The sequence below is a fragment of the Pelmatolapia mariae genome, linkage group LG10_11 (assembly GCF_036321145.2).
Source record: "Pelmatolapia mariae isolate MD_Pm_ZW linkage group LG10_11, Pm_UMD_F_2, whole genome shotgun sequence".
NCBI lineage: Eukaryota > Metazoa > Chordata > Actinopteri > Cichliformes > Cichlidae > Pelmatolapia > Pelmatolapia mariae.
The window spans coordinates 1,630,980-1,649,371 of NC_086236.1; positions in this window are offsets into that span (position 1 = coordinate 1,630,980).

Below are 18,392 nucleotides of genomic sequence, written 5' to 3' on the forward strand. Positions count from 1 at the left end.
CACAAACAGAAGCTGTTTGATGTGAGAGATGTTTTCTGCTCTCGGGTGTATCAGTGCTCGTTACAGTTTATATTTAAATGCTTTTAATTAAATTCAGAGCACAGTGTTAAGGACATCAGACCTCTATACTCAAACACAGAAACACTGAAGGAATGAAAGTTTGTGGAGACTCATAATACATCTAACCAAGTGCAACGTAACTTTAAGGGACTCCTTTTTATGAGGTTTTCAGGGGTTGTGCCCACCTGAAAGTTGTGTAAGGGGTGGATCAATCCAAATATTGGTAATATTGATATGTTGTTATTGGTATTGGATCAATACTAGCATGGCTGGATTGCTAACTTTAGCTTGTTTCTCTCTGAGTTCAGTACGTTTCTCCCACTTCATCACATGAAGCTCCTGCTGAATGAAAAGACGAGGATATTCAGGTCGAGGAACAAGGAGGAGCTGAGAAGGTGTAAAGATTCATACAGAGAGAAGGCGGAGCGAGCCAATGAGCTGAATCAGTTTTCAGGTTCAGTACTGGACCCCCTGTTGCCTCTCCTCACACAACAGCAATCTTAACACAGCCATCAAACAATCCACCACTCCATCTGCTGGTGCGAAAATGAAGCATCACACTTAATATCAGGTGATTTTAATCATGTCTTATTAAAGAAATGAAAAAAAAGCTTCATTCTCGTCTTCATGTGTATGCTTCCTGTCACACTAGGTTGGAGCTCTGTTATGGATCAGTAAAGGACACGTATAAATGTTTTACAGAACAATGTGGAAGCACTTTGTGATGTTTATAAATCTGTAATTCCTCCAGATTTAACATGAATGTTTACTGTAATGTTTCTGTGTAAGAGTGGCATTTAAATGGTAAATGGCCTGTATTTATATAGCGCTTTTACTAGTCCCTAAGGACCCCAAAGCGCTTTACACATCCAGTCATCCACCCATTCACACACACATTCACACACTGGTGATGGCAAGCTATGTTGTAGCCACAGCCACCCTGGGGCGCACTGACAGAGGCGAGGCTGCCGGACACTGGCGCCACCGGGCCCTCTGACCACCACCAGTAGGCAACGGGTGAACGGGTGTCTTGCCCAAGGACACAACGACCGAGACTGTCCGAGCTGGGGCTCGAACCGGCAACCTTCCGATTACAAGGCGAACTCTCAACTCTTGAGCCACGGCATTTAAATGATCTAATGACCTCGGGTATTATAGTGAAAATACACGGGCTGTGTTATGGCGTGACTTAACCTCACCGTCTTACATCAAAAGTAAAATGGTAAATGGCCTGTATTTGTATAGCACTTTACTTAGTCCCTAAGGACCCCAAAGCCCTTTACACTACATTCAGTCATTCACACACACATTTACACACTGGTGATGGCAGCTACACTGTAGCCACAGCCACCCTGGGGCGCACTGACAGAGGCGAGGCTGCCGGACACTGGCGCCACCGGGCCCTCTGACCACCACCAGTAGGCGTCTGGCGTCGTGTCTTGCCACAACGACTGAGACTGTTGGAGTTGGGGCTTGAATGGGCAACCTTCCGATTACAAGATGAACTGCCAACTCTTGAGCCACGATCACGACACAAAACCTCAAGAAGAGTATGAATTATTTTATTGCAGATGATGAATTTTCCACTGTTCAGCTGTACTTTTATAAAAGGTTGCTGCCCGCAAGAACAAATAAGCCTGAAACACTGCAGGGCACAGGCCTGTGTGATCGTATGATGGAGGCAAGTGGGTTTAATTTAATTTCTTTTAAAAACACATCAGAAACAGAAATAACTCTACTGAATATTCAACAAGCCAAAGAGAACAGGAACAGGAAACACAGCTTTAATGTGGTGTGATGATAAAGAAATGGTTCAGACACAAAACCTCAAGAACACCAAACAGACCTGTAACCCATGTTTGGAAGCAAAATCAAAACCTGGTCAAAAAGTACAACCAGCAAAAAAAAATAAAATGCCTCGTTAGTTTATTACTGACATTCAAACTGTCTACTGAACTGCTTTTAAAGTAACACTACAGTTAGCAAAAGAAAGGATTAAGTCTGGAAGAAAATCATCTAACATTAAAGGTAACACCGTTTATCATTCACCATTTAACAGGAAGTCATTATCAGTCAGGCAGAAGGGAACAATGACGACTGTATTTGGTATGTAAAATTTAAAAAATGTATGTACAGAAGCAAAAAAGATTCCATTTTCTCCTTTTTGTCTCAATGATTTTTGGTAATTACAAACAAAAAGTAGAAAAGCTCTTTCATGTGTAATGTTAGTGGATACTTCATCATCCACAACACATAACTATGCATGTAAGATAAGATAAAAACATTGTTTCCCTATCATCTAAAATGTCTCAAATGTTACACAGAGTTTAAAAATACTTACAGTAACAAATGTATTCGTAGTAGTAATAGTATTATTATTATTTACAGTACTGTGCAAAAGTTTTAGGCAGGTGTGAAAAAATTCTGTAAACAAAGAAAGCTTTCAGAAATATAAATGATTGTTTTTTGGCCCCAAATGTATTCTGCAGCAGGACATTGAGCCCAAACACACAGCCAAAGTCATGAAAAACTATCTGCAGCGTAAATAAGAACAAGAAGTCCTGGAAGTGATGGTCCGGCCCCCACAGACCCCTGATCTCAACATCATGGAGTGTGTCTGGGATTACATGAAGAGACAGAAGGATGTGAGGAAGCCGACATCCACAGAAGATCTGTGCTTAGTTCTCCAAGATATTTGAACAACCTACCAGCCAAGCCCTTCAAAACTGTGTGCAAGTGTAGTTAGAAGAAGGCAAAGGGTGGTCACCACAAATATTGATTTGATTTAGATTTCTCTTTTGCTCATTCACTGCATTTTGTTGATTGATGAAAATAAATGACCAACACTTCCATTTCTGAAAGCATTCTTTGTTTACAGCATTTTTTCTCACCTGCCTTAAACTTTTGCACAGTACTGTATATAATATAGGAGAACTTTACCTGAGGGTGACTGTCCAAATGTGTTACCTCCACATGAACAACATAGTATATTACCATGTTTGGGCCTGTTCTTGGTGCTCCTCTTTGTTCAACCACTGAAGAACTCCAAGCACCTAGCTTCTCGGAGGCAGAAGCTAAAAAAAGATGCAGTCACTTAAAAAGTTTTTAAAAATTCTGAAAAAGTTCCTTGAGTCTGAAAGCCCCTCTGATCCATCAGTTATTGGAACACTGGGAAAATCTGCAACTTCCAGAAGTGCTACACAAAGTGCCTGAAACTACTAACTCAACAACAACCACAGACCCGACAATCTGAACAGAGGAAATAATGCTGAAAACCTAACAGACCAGAAAACACTGCGAGATTTATCTCACATTACTTCTTACTACTTAGCCTTTTTCCTGTTTTGCGCTATAATTTTGTCTTTCAAAATAAAAGGCTGAACTTCAAAACAAAACCACAAAACATTCAAAAAACCTGAAAATACTACTGAAATATGTGTGACTATTTAATGGTCATTTACACCATGAGCTTAGAAAAACAGAGTGAGACAGGTAAAATTAAATAATCATAAAAATACACTTTTACACCTTTTTAATGGTCGTAATTTTCTTTCCTTGCATTTCAGCCTCTGCTGAGATCGGCATTGCCTCGCGGATTCTGGCTTCAACGCCTTCATCCATTTTGTAGCCAAGCGCCTCTGCCAGGAGACGAGTCGTCACAAAGCACTCCTTCAGCTGCGTTTTTACGTTTACCACCAGGTGAGTGTTGATTTTATTGAAGGCTGTGACTGCTTTGATTTTAACTCTCCCAGCGTGGACAGGTGCACTCTGAACCTGCACAGCTACCTTGGGAGTTTTGGTGGCTCCATTCAAATTCAGGGATGAATCACTGTTCACTGGCTCCTCCAGTTTAGCCTTTGATGGTTCTGAACAATCAGACTGAAAAAGAGCACAAGGTTACCCAAAAACCCCAAATTACAGAGCCCCCTAATGGTCATGTGGTACTAATCTTTACCCCTTGTTTGTAAATCTGTTAATCCAATCCTTAAATTTAATGTATTAAAATGTTAGCTCCTCCTTTTAAACACACTCTCTGGTTTCTTCCCTTCACTAATCCGTTCCTTTGGTTTATTAATCTGTAATCTTGATTTACTAATATGTTCCCTCAGTTCATTTCCATTATTTTTAAGCCATTCCCTTGTACTTTACCAAGCATTTGAATAACAATTGACTTATTAAAAAAGGAAGAAAATGAAAAACATCTGCACTCTGCAAACAGCAGCTACCTTGGGAGTGTTTGTGGTTTCAGCTGACTTCATAGATAAATCGTTGTTCTGCGTCGTTGTGCTGGCAGGATCAGTCTGTGGAGACCAAATTAAAACAGAAAATCATTTACAGTGTAATTAAACACAAATTAATTGTGATGCAATGCAGGGGCCATATGGTAAAACCAAATATAATTATTTATTTAATAAATATTATTGATAATTTTTAAAATAAATATTATATATGAATATGTAAAAATATTAATAGATATATGAATACATTTTGATCTCTAATTGAGTTTCTCTGTTACATCCTGTCAGTTATGGATGTTAACTGTGAGAGTGTAAACTGCCATTTAATAAACTTTTTGTTCGGTGAATTAATCTGTTAGTTTACTAATCTGTCCCCTTTTTTCTTCATTAGTTCCCCCAGTTTATTAATCAGTTTCCTTAATTAATTAATTTGTCAACTCAGTATATTATACACCTTTCATTTATTGAGTTTAATGTCCGGTTCCCTTGATGGATTAATAATGTCCCTCTATTAATCACTTCCCTGGGATAATTAATTACTTCTCTAACTTTATTAATTTGTTAACTCAGTACTATTCGGTTTCTTTGGTTTATCAATTAGTTCTCTTGTTGGTTCACTGACCTTGATTTATTGATTAGTTCCCTAAATTCATGAATAAGTTCCCTCGAATAATTCATCTGTTAACATAACTATAGTAATCGGTAAGTTTATTGATCTGTTCCTTTACTTTTTTAGTTATCTTTAACTTATTAATTTACCTCAGTTCATCAATAGGTTCTCTTAAATCATTACTTTGTTAACTCAGTTTATAAATCTATTCCCTTCTTTTACTACTTACGTTTATTATTCAGTTCTTATGTTTACTAATTACTCCCCTCGTTTTATTAATCAGTTCCCACAATTCTGGTTCCTCAGTTTACTAATCAATTCTATAAAATTATTAAGCTGTTACCTTGATTTATTAATGTGCTCCCTCAGTTTATTTCCTCTCTTTTATTAAGCTGTTACCTTATATTATACTAAAAAACTGAATGAAAACTGGCTCAAAAACGATTCAAACACATTTACACCCTGCAGTCAGTAAACAGCAGCTACCTCGGGAGCTTTGGTGGCTCCATTCAAACTCATACAGTATTCATGGGCCATAGGCTGAAAACAGCAGCTACCTTTGGAGTTTCTGTGGTTTCAGCTGATCTCAGGGATGAATCTTTGTTCTCCGTCTTCTTCTTTTTGGACTTCATTGTGCCGACAGGATCAGTCTGTGGAGACCAAATTCACAACAATCATTAATTAAACACAAATTAATTGTGATGCACTGCAGGGGTCATGTGGTTAAAAATGGTGGTTTATTTCTTCTTACCTTACGCTGGGAGTTTATCCGTTTACCTTTAAAAGAAGAAAAATGCTGTTAAGATCTGGCTTCTGTTCGAGAAGCAGAAAACAAACTCTAACTTCAAACTGCGAGCTGATTCACTCTGAGATCAGACACTGAGTTTTCAGGTCCTGAAAAGCTGATCACAGTATGTTCAATCAGCTCCTTAGTTTAGTAGCTGGTTTAAAAACCCGCTGCGGACGTTTTCATGTGTGGACTGCAGACATGTAAGTGCAGAGGTGGTTTGTTCATCGTCTGCTGAAATAAGAAGCAGCGTCCCTGAAACAGCCATTGTCTGGATGGCAGCAGGTGTTGCCTCAGTACCGGTCTGCAGGTTTCTGTGTGTGTGCAGAGATTTCAGATTCAATGAATCCTTTAATGAACTTTTGCCCCTGCTCTCCACAGAGAGGAGGATCCTTACCCCCTTAAATGCTCTGCGTTTTTAGGAGTTACAGTAGGGACATGATGGTTTAGATTCTCATTTAAATGCAAAGTGGACTAAATGTTGGACATTAAACTATAAAAACAGTGTTTTTTATGATAAAAGCTTGGTCCTACCACAGACTGTCTGTAGAAGTCTGACATTAACACACCTCACAGTGTGACCTCACCCTTCTTCTTCTTTCCCTGTTTGCTCTTCAGTTTGTGCACAAAGGGCTGCAGGTGTTTCTGGACTGCATCGTCCCTCCGAGGTATCCGATCTAGTGCTTCTTTGACTTTCCGGATGGAAGTTTCCACTCCGAAGCGCTCAATAATTTTTTGGGGCAAGTGTTCTTTGAACTTAGTGGTTTTCTTCTTTTGGAGGATTTTCAGAAGTGTCAGCATCTTATTGTACTGAGGGTTGCTCAGCTGCCCGAGGATGGCAGTTAGAGCTCTTTTCCAGTTTGTCTCTGAAATCGTTGGCACCTGAGACACAGAGACATACTGGACTCACACAGCTGTGTTATTTTAGATTATACATTAAAACAGTAAGTTTAGAAAATCAATCACAGTGTAACTCCGGCAGTGAAGAGATCAAGAGACAGTGTCTTCTGAGTCTTTTTCAATTCTCTGTTATTGTCATTCAAAACTTCACCGCAACTATAAAAGTGAAGAAAGTCCAAAATCTGGAGGCAGGTATTTGTATGTTGATCTGGAAAAAGTTATATCTCTTTCTAATCATGAGATGACACCTCACATTTATCTGTTGACCCTTTTCAGGGGCCCGACCCACAGGTTGGACTAGTGTACCTGTATTCAAATCAGAGTGAACAATAAATACTAAGATTGCGGCTGTTTCATGCAACAATCCTCTAAAACCACAGACCGTATCATCCTGCAGCCTCCATCAGTTTATCAATCAGGTCCTTTGACTTGTTAATCAGTTCCCTCACGTTGTTAACATGTTCCCTCCGTTCCCTTGTATTCTGAGAGCAGCAGGTACCTTGTGAGTCTTGGATGCATCTCTGTTTTCCATCTTCTTCTTCTTCTTGGACTTTTCTGCTGTCCCAGGATCAGTCTGAGGAAACCAGCAGCTCAAAATTAAACAGGCGATCATTCATTAACTCAGAGGAATTAATCAGAGTTATGTTGATATAACGCAGGGACTTTGTGTTAAACACTGTATGAAAATATGAATAATCTGTCAGCATGGATTCAGCTTCTCCGTGCTAAGGGTAATAAATCTTATCAGTTACTGATATTTGTGTTCAGTTTATGAATCTGTTTTTTAATAATCTGTCTCCTCAGCTCATTATTATATTCATCTGTTCCCTCAGTGTCTCTGTGTTTGTCTTGTCATCACCTCCTTCAGCTTCCTCTGATTTGAGGAGATATAAAAGCAGCAGAATAAAGGACCGTACCTGACTGAGGGAGGGGTTCAGTGCTGACGATGATGACTTTAGTCCTACTTTGTCAGGCTGGCAGCTTTTCTGCTCACCTTTAAGAGAAGAAACTGTGTTACTTTGGTTTGAAGGTAAAACCCTCAAATCTGTCGGTTTAATGCAATATAGTTGTTTGGAGCCGGACACATGGATACACCCTCCTGTGGTTCCCCACCCAGAGGAACAGCTGCATTGGTCCAGTCTTTGTGGATCAAGTCCGAATCCAAACTGGCTTTTGGAGCCTGTACTGTCAGCTCTGTGGTGGCCAGTGAGCCTCATCTTGTGTTTGAGGTTGAGAGATTACCAGATATAGTCAGGCTCACCTCGATGCACAGCCAAACACCAGCCCAGCATCAGATGTGCAGCCACATGGAGACTCAGCCGAATCCATGAGCAGAGCTGTGTGATCACAACCTGGGCGTGAGTTGGATCTGGTGCCCTGCTGTGCTCTGGTGTTTACTGAGGATGTGCTGGGAGCTCTGGTCTGGTCTTCAATGATGAGTCAGTATGGGCTGAGTTACCAACCTCAACTACTGACTTAGCTACATGCAGCTGTGGTTCCTGTTGTGGCACCAACAACGTGACGGCCAACAAGTCACAAGCTAACCGTTTCCTACTGAGTTTGATTAGCTTTTATAGCCTTTGGAGTTTTTGAGTCAGCTCACAGACGTCAGACACCAGAGTTGCTTTGATTGACGGGTCTTTGCAACACTGCACGGAGATCAGGGTCAGAGCCTCTGGATTAGCGTGGTGGTCCCACGTTTTAAAGAGGGGCACCAGAGTGTGGTTCCTGCAGTGATCAGGACTCACACTCCTCTGTCGCCCTGGGAAGGTCTGTGCCAGGTTACTGGAGCAGTTAGATCATCCTCACATTCTGCATAATGCGGTTTTCATCCCAGCTGTGCAGCATGGGACCAATATTTACCCTCTCACTGAGAGCGTGTGGAGGTTTGCCTCTCTTATGTCTCTTGTGGTCTCCCCCTATGGGATGTTTTGTAGGAGGAGCTCTGGGAGTACCGAGTGTCAGGTCCGTTGTTACAGGTTACTCAGGGCTATGCAGGAACCGACAGTAATGACACTCGAGTGTAACCAAAACAACTGCACCAAGACTCTTTGGACGACACGGTCTCGGTCCTGTTCCAAACAAACACCAGATCCAAACAAATTACCAGGAATGCTGCAAGTTTGAGCAAAGCACCTTCCCGTAGCCACATGTGCTTTGCATTCTGGGTTGCAGCAGGATGCCATAGATGTCAGTTCAGGCGAGCAACCAGCTGTTTATGTAAACTCTCCATGTTATCTACCAGTGCAGTGTTTTACTTCTGTGGCTCCTGCCTTCAGACATGTCTGACCAATGAGTGGACTCAACGTTCTCTAATGGTTAGAGAAACATTTTGGTTCACTTTGGTTTTTCTGTGATCAGAAAAACCAAACTATAGGTGTGAAAACAACATTAACCTTCAGCAGAACCACTGTGACTCCATACAGATAGATGTTTACTCACCAGCTCCATCCTTTTTGTCTGCTGACCTCAGAACAGTTTCACTCTGTTTCCTCTTCTTCCCTGAAAGTGACATTTTTAAAGTTGAGCACACAGGTTGTTAAAGTCGTGTGAGGCAGCAGTTTTCTCCACAAAGTAAACATGAAACCCTCCCAGTGGTCCCTGGTTTAATCTGGGAACATGTGATGCTGTGTATCTGGCACTTTCATAAAAACAAACAAGTTTATGTTAAAATACATTTTTTGACTGTTCAAAAAATGTGGAATTACAATAATATGAATAAACCTGAACAAGTAAAGTCTTAGATTCTCATTTTAACATGTAGAAAGACATCTAAACATCAAACATCTGGAAATAAAAACCTCTTTATTATCACTTGCACTGACCATTAAAGCTTCTGTTGTCACTCACAGACCATCTGTAGAAACTTCACATAAACATCAGGTCACAGTATGAACTCACCTCTTCTTTCATCCTCCTGTTTCTTCTTCAGTCTTTCCACAAAGGGGCGCAGTCGGTCCTGCACTGCAGCGTCCCTCCGAGGTATCCGATCCATTATTTTATTGATTTTATGGACAGATGTTTCCACTCCATAGTGCTCAATGATTACTTCGGGCATCTGTTCTCTGGACTTGGTGGTCTTTACACTTTTGGGGATTTCCGATAGAAAAAGCATCATCTTGTTGTACTCTGGCCCATCGAGGTCTTCGAGGATCTCTAACAGAGCTGTTTTCCAGTCTTCCTCTGAAATCGTTGACATCTGACACACAGACAGAAACGCTCTGTTACACCAGCTCCATGAACCCAACACACAGATAATTATGATAATAAAGTGGTGATTAAAATCTAACAGTAAAATGCAGCACTGTAACAAATAAGAGATTATTGCAACAGAAACTGGTTAATCTGGTGATTTATGGCAGTAAAGTAAACATTTGAAATCTAGTTTTTATTTTTGTCACTGAGCACGCTCAGTGCTGCTGATTACAGCCTGAAGCTTTAAACTGGATCCACTGAAACATTGAAACAACCTGATGGAGGACACGTGGAAATCACTGCAGATCAAAGGGAAATGAATGTGATTGGCTGAACAGGTATTGTTGGTGTGTGTTCTGTTTCCAGCAGTGAGAAAGCGATTCAGCAGCAGATCAGAATAACAAACAACAACATTTAGACATTTTCACCAAATGAGTACACACACGTTCCTGTGAAAACACATCCCACAATTTGTGCTTCGTTCAGTGGGTTTAGTGAGGGGCAAGCTGCACATATAAAACATTCCCGCAGCTGAGAATCAGCACTGCTCATCAAAGTGAAAGGACCACTTTGAGAACACCTCAGATCTCATCGATCTGACGTCTGTGCTAATATGGATGGAGTGATAGGATGTCTCACTGTTTGATGGAAAAGAAGATCAATGCCAACAAACACCCCCCACCCCCTCACCTGCCCACTCACCTCACCTGAACCATGGTGTGAGTAACCCTCATCACTCAGTCCACTCACACACAGACTCTATACTCAGACCAAGTGTTTTCTTTGCACTACCTCCAAGCACTCTGTAACCTGTCCACTAATGTGTGCCTGTCTCTTGATTGTATTTGCACCTCTTGTCTGTTATTTATTCCTGCTGTCCTGTAAGTTATATTTTTATTCCTGCACAGTTGGTGCAGAGCACCCACAATTCTACATGAGGCCGGGTGTTGTGCACCAGGAGGACGCGAGGACCCCGTCTGTCACATGTGTTCAGGGTGAACCTGCTCTCATCTGTGAAAATAACAGGGTGCCAGTGGTGGACCGTTCAGTTCTGGTATTGTCTGTCTACATGGTGTCGGGCCGTGAGCACAGACCTACTGTTTCTGATTGTCTGGTCACAGATGTTCACACCACTGACCTGCTGCAGGTCATTTTGTAGCTCCGACACTGCTCATCCTGTTCCTCCTTGCACTAAGGAGCAGCTACATACTACATACACTGTATACAGGTTTTTGCAGAGCCATAGAGCAGAGGTGCTTTATTCATCGTCTGCTGAAATAAAGCTTCCCTGAAACAAACATCTTCCTGATGGGAGGAGATGCTGCCTGAGGACAGAGCTGCTGCAGAAGCTGTTTCAATCTCCAGAGTCCTGTTGTCCTAATGACACGCACTTACAGGAAACAGAAACTATAACAGGCGATAATCTGCTCTCACATTTCTTTGTTTTTTCTTAACTATAATACATTTATTTTCTAACTTTCAGGGGAAAGCATTTAAATAATACTCACTCCTGCTGGTTTTCAGATGCAGCTTAGTTTCTTTATGAGTTTCAGAGCAGCCAGTAGTTCGAGGAAGGCGGGAAAGCTGCTCAGTATCATATTTCACTATTCAGGGTCTGTTACAGGTGTGATGACAGTGCAGGTGGGACATACCACCTTAACCTTTTTAACTTGTTTGCTTGCCACATACACACTGATAATAACAGACACACACACACACACACACACACACACACACACACACACACACACACACACACACACACACACACACACACACACACACTCCTCACAGGCAGTTTCAGAGTCACAGTCCCCATCCACCCCCATCCTCATATAGAATGGTTTTGTCCACTTCCTGTCTTCTCTTAAAGCAACACACATAAGTAAGCAGGGTTATTACAGTTCACACATCTGGTTCAATTCAACTTTATTTATATAACTCTAAATCACAACAGCAGTTGTCTCCAGGTGCTTCATACTGTAAGGTGAGGTGGACTTTACACTGGGAGATAAGACTTACTACACGGTCCTCCAACACACACCCTACACAGGAATCTTATTAACTACAGGCTGAATACACAGTTCAAAGTCAAAGTCAGCTTTATTGTCAAAAACCACATGTACAGATCATACACAGGAATTTGAAATTGAGGCGCTCCCACAGCCCTCAGTGTTACACTAAACAACCTGCTGCGGATGCCTCCGCGCTTGCCCCTCTTCTGTTTCCACTGTGAGCCAGATCTAGTAGCGGGGGTCGCTGATGGTAGATGCCTCCGAAGCAGTCCGCAGTTCCTGGGTGTGATTCGTAGCTCTTCCACCTGTGAAAGGTTCATGGATTTGTGTCTGTTGATTTTGAGCAGGAGCTCACGACTGTATGAAAAAAGAGCATAACGAAGACGGGAACACGTCTGTCCACGCCGCCATGTTGTTGTTTCAAGGTGTCTCAGCACAAAGATACAGCTTCTCACATAAATGCTACATCCCCATACAATAATAATAATAATAACTTTATTTGTAACTAAGTTACTTTTTCAAACAAAGTGCTGAACAGCTATTTGAAGAAAAAAGATAAATAAATAAAAACAATACAGAAAAAACAATACAATTTAAAAACTGATAAAACAAAACGGAATAGCAAAAAGAACCAGTAAAAACAAGTAGGACAAGTTAAAATTCAGACAATTAAGACAAGTATGATAGAGTGAACAAGTGGGTCTTTAACTTAGCTTTAAAAACCTCCACAGAGCATGCCTGCCTAATATCTTGAGGGAGATTGTTCCACAAAGATGAGGCACAAAAAGAAAACGCACGCTCACCAATAGTCTTTTTTCCATCTTTAGGAACTTTTAGAAGGCCAGTATCCTGAGATGGGAGAGCGCGAGATGGAACATAGAGGTGCAAAAGGTCAGAGAGATATGAAGGCACCAAACCATTTAAAGCTTTGTAGGTGAGCAACAGGACCTTCAAATCTGCTCAAACCTGACAAGGCAACCAGTGAAGCGATTTCAGTACTGGGGTAATGGGCTCAAATTTCCTACTTTTGGTTAAAATGCGAGCAGCTGCATTTTGCACCATCTGTAAACCTCTAAAACTTTTCTTTGGTAACCCAGAGAGAAGAGCATTACAATAATCAATGCACGAAGACACAAATGCATGGACAAGAACCTCTGCAGTGTCCAGTGATAAAACTTGTCTGATTTTTAGCTATGTTCCTTAGGTGATAAAAGGCAGTCCTTGTTGTCTTTTTTACATGAGACTCAAAGAAGAGCACCGTGTCAAACCACACACCCAAGTTCTTTACCTTGAACCTGCTATTTATGACATAGTCATCAATTCTCAAAGTATAATTTTTTTGGGACAAGTTCTCAAATTTTTGTGGTCCAATGACCATCAAATCTGTCTTATCAGCATTCTCATTTGGCCGTTGACGAAGGCGGTAGCACTTTTTTCCCTCTCCCTTATTTTTCCTGCTTGCCTTCTCATGTCCTTTTCTAGTCGCGTCTACCTTTTTACCCCGGAAGATTCTCACGGTCTGTTCTCTAAAACCTAAAAGAGGAATTATGGATTTGATCAACTGGTCCCTGAATGCAATTGACACCCTCTTCTCGATGAGAAGCCTAGGCTCGGGTGAGCCCGAGTGTCCTGGAGGGACGTTCCCTGCTGGATACACGATGGACGGGTGGCAGAACTGGACGGTCGTGTGCCTGGCGGGACTGTCAATCAAGGACATTGAAGACATCTACTTTTTCGGGACCATGATAACAGGGATCTTGCTGATTGGAGATGGCTCGGCCCTGGCTTATCAAAGATTAAAGAAAGCAGTAACGGCTGTTCAAAACCCACAAGGCTGCCCGCTATGATGGAAACGATGGGGCGAGCCTTGACTTCTCAAAATATGCTCGTTGAATGCAACACTGATAAGATCTTGGAGCAGCTCACAGCTGTTGTGAGTACTCAGACTATGCTCTTTGAAACGCAAATTTGATAACATCTTGGAGAGGCTCACAGATTGAGAGTCCAGTGACGGACATTTAGATCAACTGTAAAATTTGACATGCAGTTGTTCGCACTAAAAGAAAACCACCATTATTTCATGCGGCTACCATATTGGTGTCAGCTGTGGTCTCAAGGAAGCTGAACAACATGAGATTCTCTCCCTGATAACCGAACTGTGTTCAGACTCTTTGTCCTCGATTCCAAACGTCTTCGATTGCTTATCTCCAAGCCGAGGTCAGACGGCGGGTCCAACTCGCCGTAGAATGTCAGCAGATGCGGATGGCTGTGTCTACATCGGCTCACTCTCCAACCTTACCCACCCCTGTTGCTTGTCATGTGTTTCTATGGTGTTAAGATGTGGAAACTTGTGTGCTTTCTGTGCCAAGGAGCTTTTTTTTGTTTTCTGTTCTCATACTGACCTCCCACCAGGAGCCCAGTATGAAAAGAGGTCTCTTTTTTCATGCTCCACTTGCCCATTGTGTTGTACATTTCATTGTTTTCTAAACTACTACTGATCACCAACCTGTCTTCCCCTGTGATGTCTTGTGCTATGTATGTATGGTTGGTGGGGGTCCAATTTCACTGTAGGTTGTAAAACTTTGCACGTGACAAATAAAGCTAGCTGTCTATCTATTAAGAAGCAGCAAATTATCAGATACGCAGCCTCTAACTGCAGATAGACAAGCTTCTAATTTAGACAAGTCAGCACAGTTTCCAGTGGTTAAAGGAACATAAAGCTGCAGGTCAGCGTAACAATGAAAGGTTACATCAAAAGTGTCAGGATCTGGAGGTTTGACTGGAAAGTTCCATCAGGCACCTGAGTTCCTTGGTCTCCACCCCTGGGCGGAGCCATCAGCCCTCCTGCAGTCCTGCACACCTGAGGCTGATTCTGGGTAATCAAGTTGAGGATTTAAGCTCCACTGAGACTCTCCTTCACTGCCAGTTCGTCAATGACCTTGTGTTGGTATTGGCTCTAAGGTTTTTTCATGCTTTTGCTACTTGTTTTGTCGTTTACTCTGAGTTCCTGTGCTATAGTTTTCCAGGACCTTCTTTGCCACTGTCTTCAACCCCAGCTCTCCTTGGATTATCCTCACATTCTGGAGCAATACAAAGGACCTCACCTGCCCTCCAGCCACCACTCACCACCTCGGACACAGCGGAACTCAGGTCAGCCAGCCTTTGCCACTACTCACCTGGATCCTCACTGCCTCTCCATCAAAGCCAAGTTCACCCCGAGTATCCGTAAGCATTATCAGTCATAACCACCTCCGCTAAATACCCTGCGCCTGCCGCCTTCTTAACCCCGTTCTCTTTTCTTCCCAGACGCAACCTGCTAATTCCCCGTTCACCCCACTGACCCACGGCCACACCATTAGCAACACTTTGCCACGAATTCCCCTGTTGACCTAATAAACAAACGCTGTAAAACGTATGAGCCGTCTCTGTTATGGTTATCTGCGTTTGAGTCCAGTTTAGCTATCGGCCTGTGACCATTGTGACAAAAAGAATGTAGAAGAAGACCAAGAGGCAGCAGATGCAGAGAAAACGGCAATGGGCCGAGAACAGAGCCCTGAGGGACCTCATGCCTCACTGCACAGGTCTCAGAGAGATACCAGTCTGAGATCTCCCAGACAGGTAGGATCTCAGCCATGATATTACATTTCCCATAACTCTGTTAAAATGTTCTAGCCTATCCAATAAAATACAGTGATCCACAGTGTCAAATGCAGCACTTAGATCTAGCAGCAATAAAACTGAAGTGTGATCACTGTCTGCATTTACCAATAGATCATTTACCACTTTGATTAAAGCTGTTTCTGTGGAGTGATTTGATCAAATTAAAATTTTATTTGTGAAGACGTTCATGAAGTCATTACTAGTTAATGTTAAAGGATTGGTTGGCTCAACAGAACTCTGAATTTTTGTCACTGAAGATGTTGTTAGGATTCAGAAATTCTTTATTTCTGCCATTTAATTTGCCTTATAATTGCATTAATAACATGTTTTATAGCATTATTTTATCAGTAATATTTCTTACAGGGTTAATTGCATGCAGGCTTACATTACACATATTAATCTAGCAACAGGCCTGAACGAAGGCCCAAGTGTCTTCTGCTTCTTTCTGAGACCTGCGGCAGTTCTGTCTACTTAGTGATTGGTGATGAGGGTCAATAATTAGCCACTAGAGACCCTGAGGTTTGAAGTTTATTACCTTAAAAGGCAAGTGTTATAGAAAAGAGAAGTTATATGTCTGATTATAGCTATTAAAAATGTACAAGATGTACCCATGTCTGTCAACAATGTATTTTTGACCTGTACTTGACGTGTACGTGGGGGCGTACATTTTCTGTCCTATAAAACCCCCATTCAGTGTATTCTTGTCAGAAGAGGACATATGCTGATGCTTCTTCTCCTGTGTAATAAACTCATAGTTTGATTGCACTTTTCTGGAGCCTCCGTCGTTTGTTGTCTGGTCTGCAGTTGATCGATCTCGCTTCAATGTTAACAGTGTAGGAGTTATATCCATAACTTAATTACAGCACTTTCAGAAAAACATCTGCTGTAATGAAACATATTCCCCACTGCTGTGTAATCCATTATTGTAAATGTCATTAAGAAATGATCAGACAAAAAGATGATTTTCAGAAATCAATATATCAGAACCAGATCCAGTGTGATTAAAGCAGTGACTGGGTTCTTTACATTTTGAGAGAAGCCAATTGAGCCTAATAATAGATTAAATGTAGTGTTGAGGCTGTCAAGGCTCTTGAAAATGTGCCAGCAATGTTCCAACATCTGTGTGGTGTTCTGGTGATCTGGAGGGCTGTGCTATCTGGATGATGCAGTTGTGTGTATATATAGTGACACTTGGGACCATCATGGACTTTACATTTGTTCCCTATTTGAATCAGTGTCTGCAGCCTGACTGAGCGTTTATTTGATAAAATGTCAGTTTGCTTGTGCAACAGTGATGTACTTTGGGTTTGGGTCAGGTCCAGTCAGCATAAATGAAGGTGATGGTCATAGAATAGTTCCCCATGCCAAGAACCAATGAGTTGTGATTTTTAGGTCAGATGTTACCATAGTTTCTGTCTGAAGTGTTCCTCCACTGTCACTCCCCTTACTGATCTGATGAAGGAACATGTGACATATGTATGGTCTCCTTTGTGTCAGCAGGCTTTCCAGAGTATCAAGGCCCTTCTGTGTAGTGCTCTGATGTTGGCTGCACCCTGTGTGAGGAAGCTATTCTGGGCACAGGTGCAATGTTGATGCAGTCTGACAGCCACGGGGTTGATAGACCTGCAAGTTAACAAACATCAGCTCAGACCCTGGCTTTAATTTGTACTGTTTCGGATGAGGTCCTCAATGAGCATCTTCTCATGTTCCTTAAGGATTTAGTAGAAGGCTTCTTTGGAGGAATCACCAACTTTCATCGGGCCGCTGAAGAGCTCCCTCATCTTCCCCTGAGAGGTGGGCAGAGCTCTGATTTTATCGTAAGCTTCTTCTTGGATGATTTCTTCTTGTAGGAGGTCATCCAGAATCGGTTCAATGCTGCTCACTCTCCTTATCAGCTTGGCTGGGTGCTCATCCACGAAGTGTTTTTGTCCTGAGGAAAAAAATTACAGCAACTGATTGGAGTCTTGCTGCATTGCTTTTATTTCAAAACATAAATCACTGAAATGTGTTAAAGAAAAATCCAGAAATATTGATGTCATCGTTTGGGTTCTATGGTAATGAGACCAGAGGATTACTGTATGAGTGGCCTGCCTGTGTTTCATTGCTTCTATCCTTTGTTCCTTTTTCCATCGTCGTTAATGTCTGTGATTGATCAGTGATTCATTTGTGCTGTATTATTCCTCTCCCAAGAGTTTTGATTAAAGTTCTTTATTTTTCACCTGATCCTCATCTCAGCAGTGTCTGCAGTCTGAACTTCATGAACGAGACAAATGCTGTGATGCTTTCCTCTGTTTCTAATGAAATACATTTACTGAGGACAGCTGTGTACCTACCATCAGTCGTAACTTCAGTTTAATTGTATTTATATAGCGCCAAATCACAACAACAGTCACCTCAAGGCGCTGTGCGTGTGCGCATATATTATCTATCTGCCTGCCCGGAACCTGGGCTGCCCGCCCGCCCGGAACCTGGGCTGCCCGCCCGCCCGGAACCTGGGCTGCCCGCCCGCCCGGAACCTGGGCTGCCCGCCCGCCTGCCTGGAACCTGGGCTGCCCACTCTCAGCCATGCAGCATATGGTCACCTGCTCATCCAGCTGAGCTAAACCGGTGACACAGTACAATATTTAGATCTCTGTCTAAATAAATACATTTGTTTTAAACACCAGAGGACCACCGACATTTTTGCTTGCCGGCTCTCCACTGCTGTATTCAGAATCAGAGTACTTTATTAATCCCTAAGGAAATTATTGCCAGATGGCAAAAATACCACATGGCGACTCTTATTTATGTATTTATTCAATGATTTACATCATTGTATTGACACCAATAAACTATATCAACAACTATACCTACATGACCTTGTAGAGCTAAACCTTGCCAAGCTAAGTATTTGATGGAGCCTACAATCTTCAATAATCCATACCTTG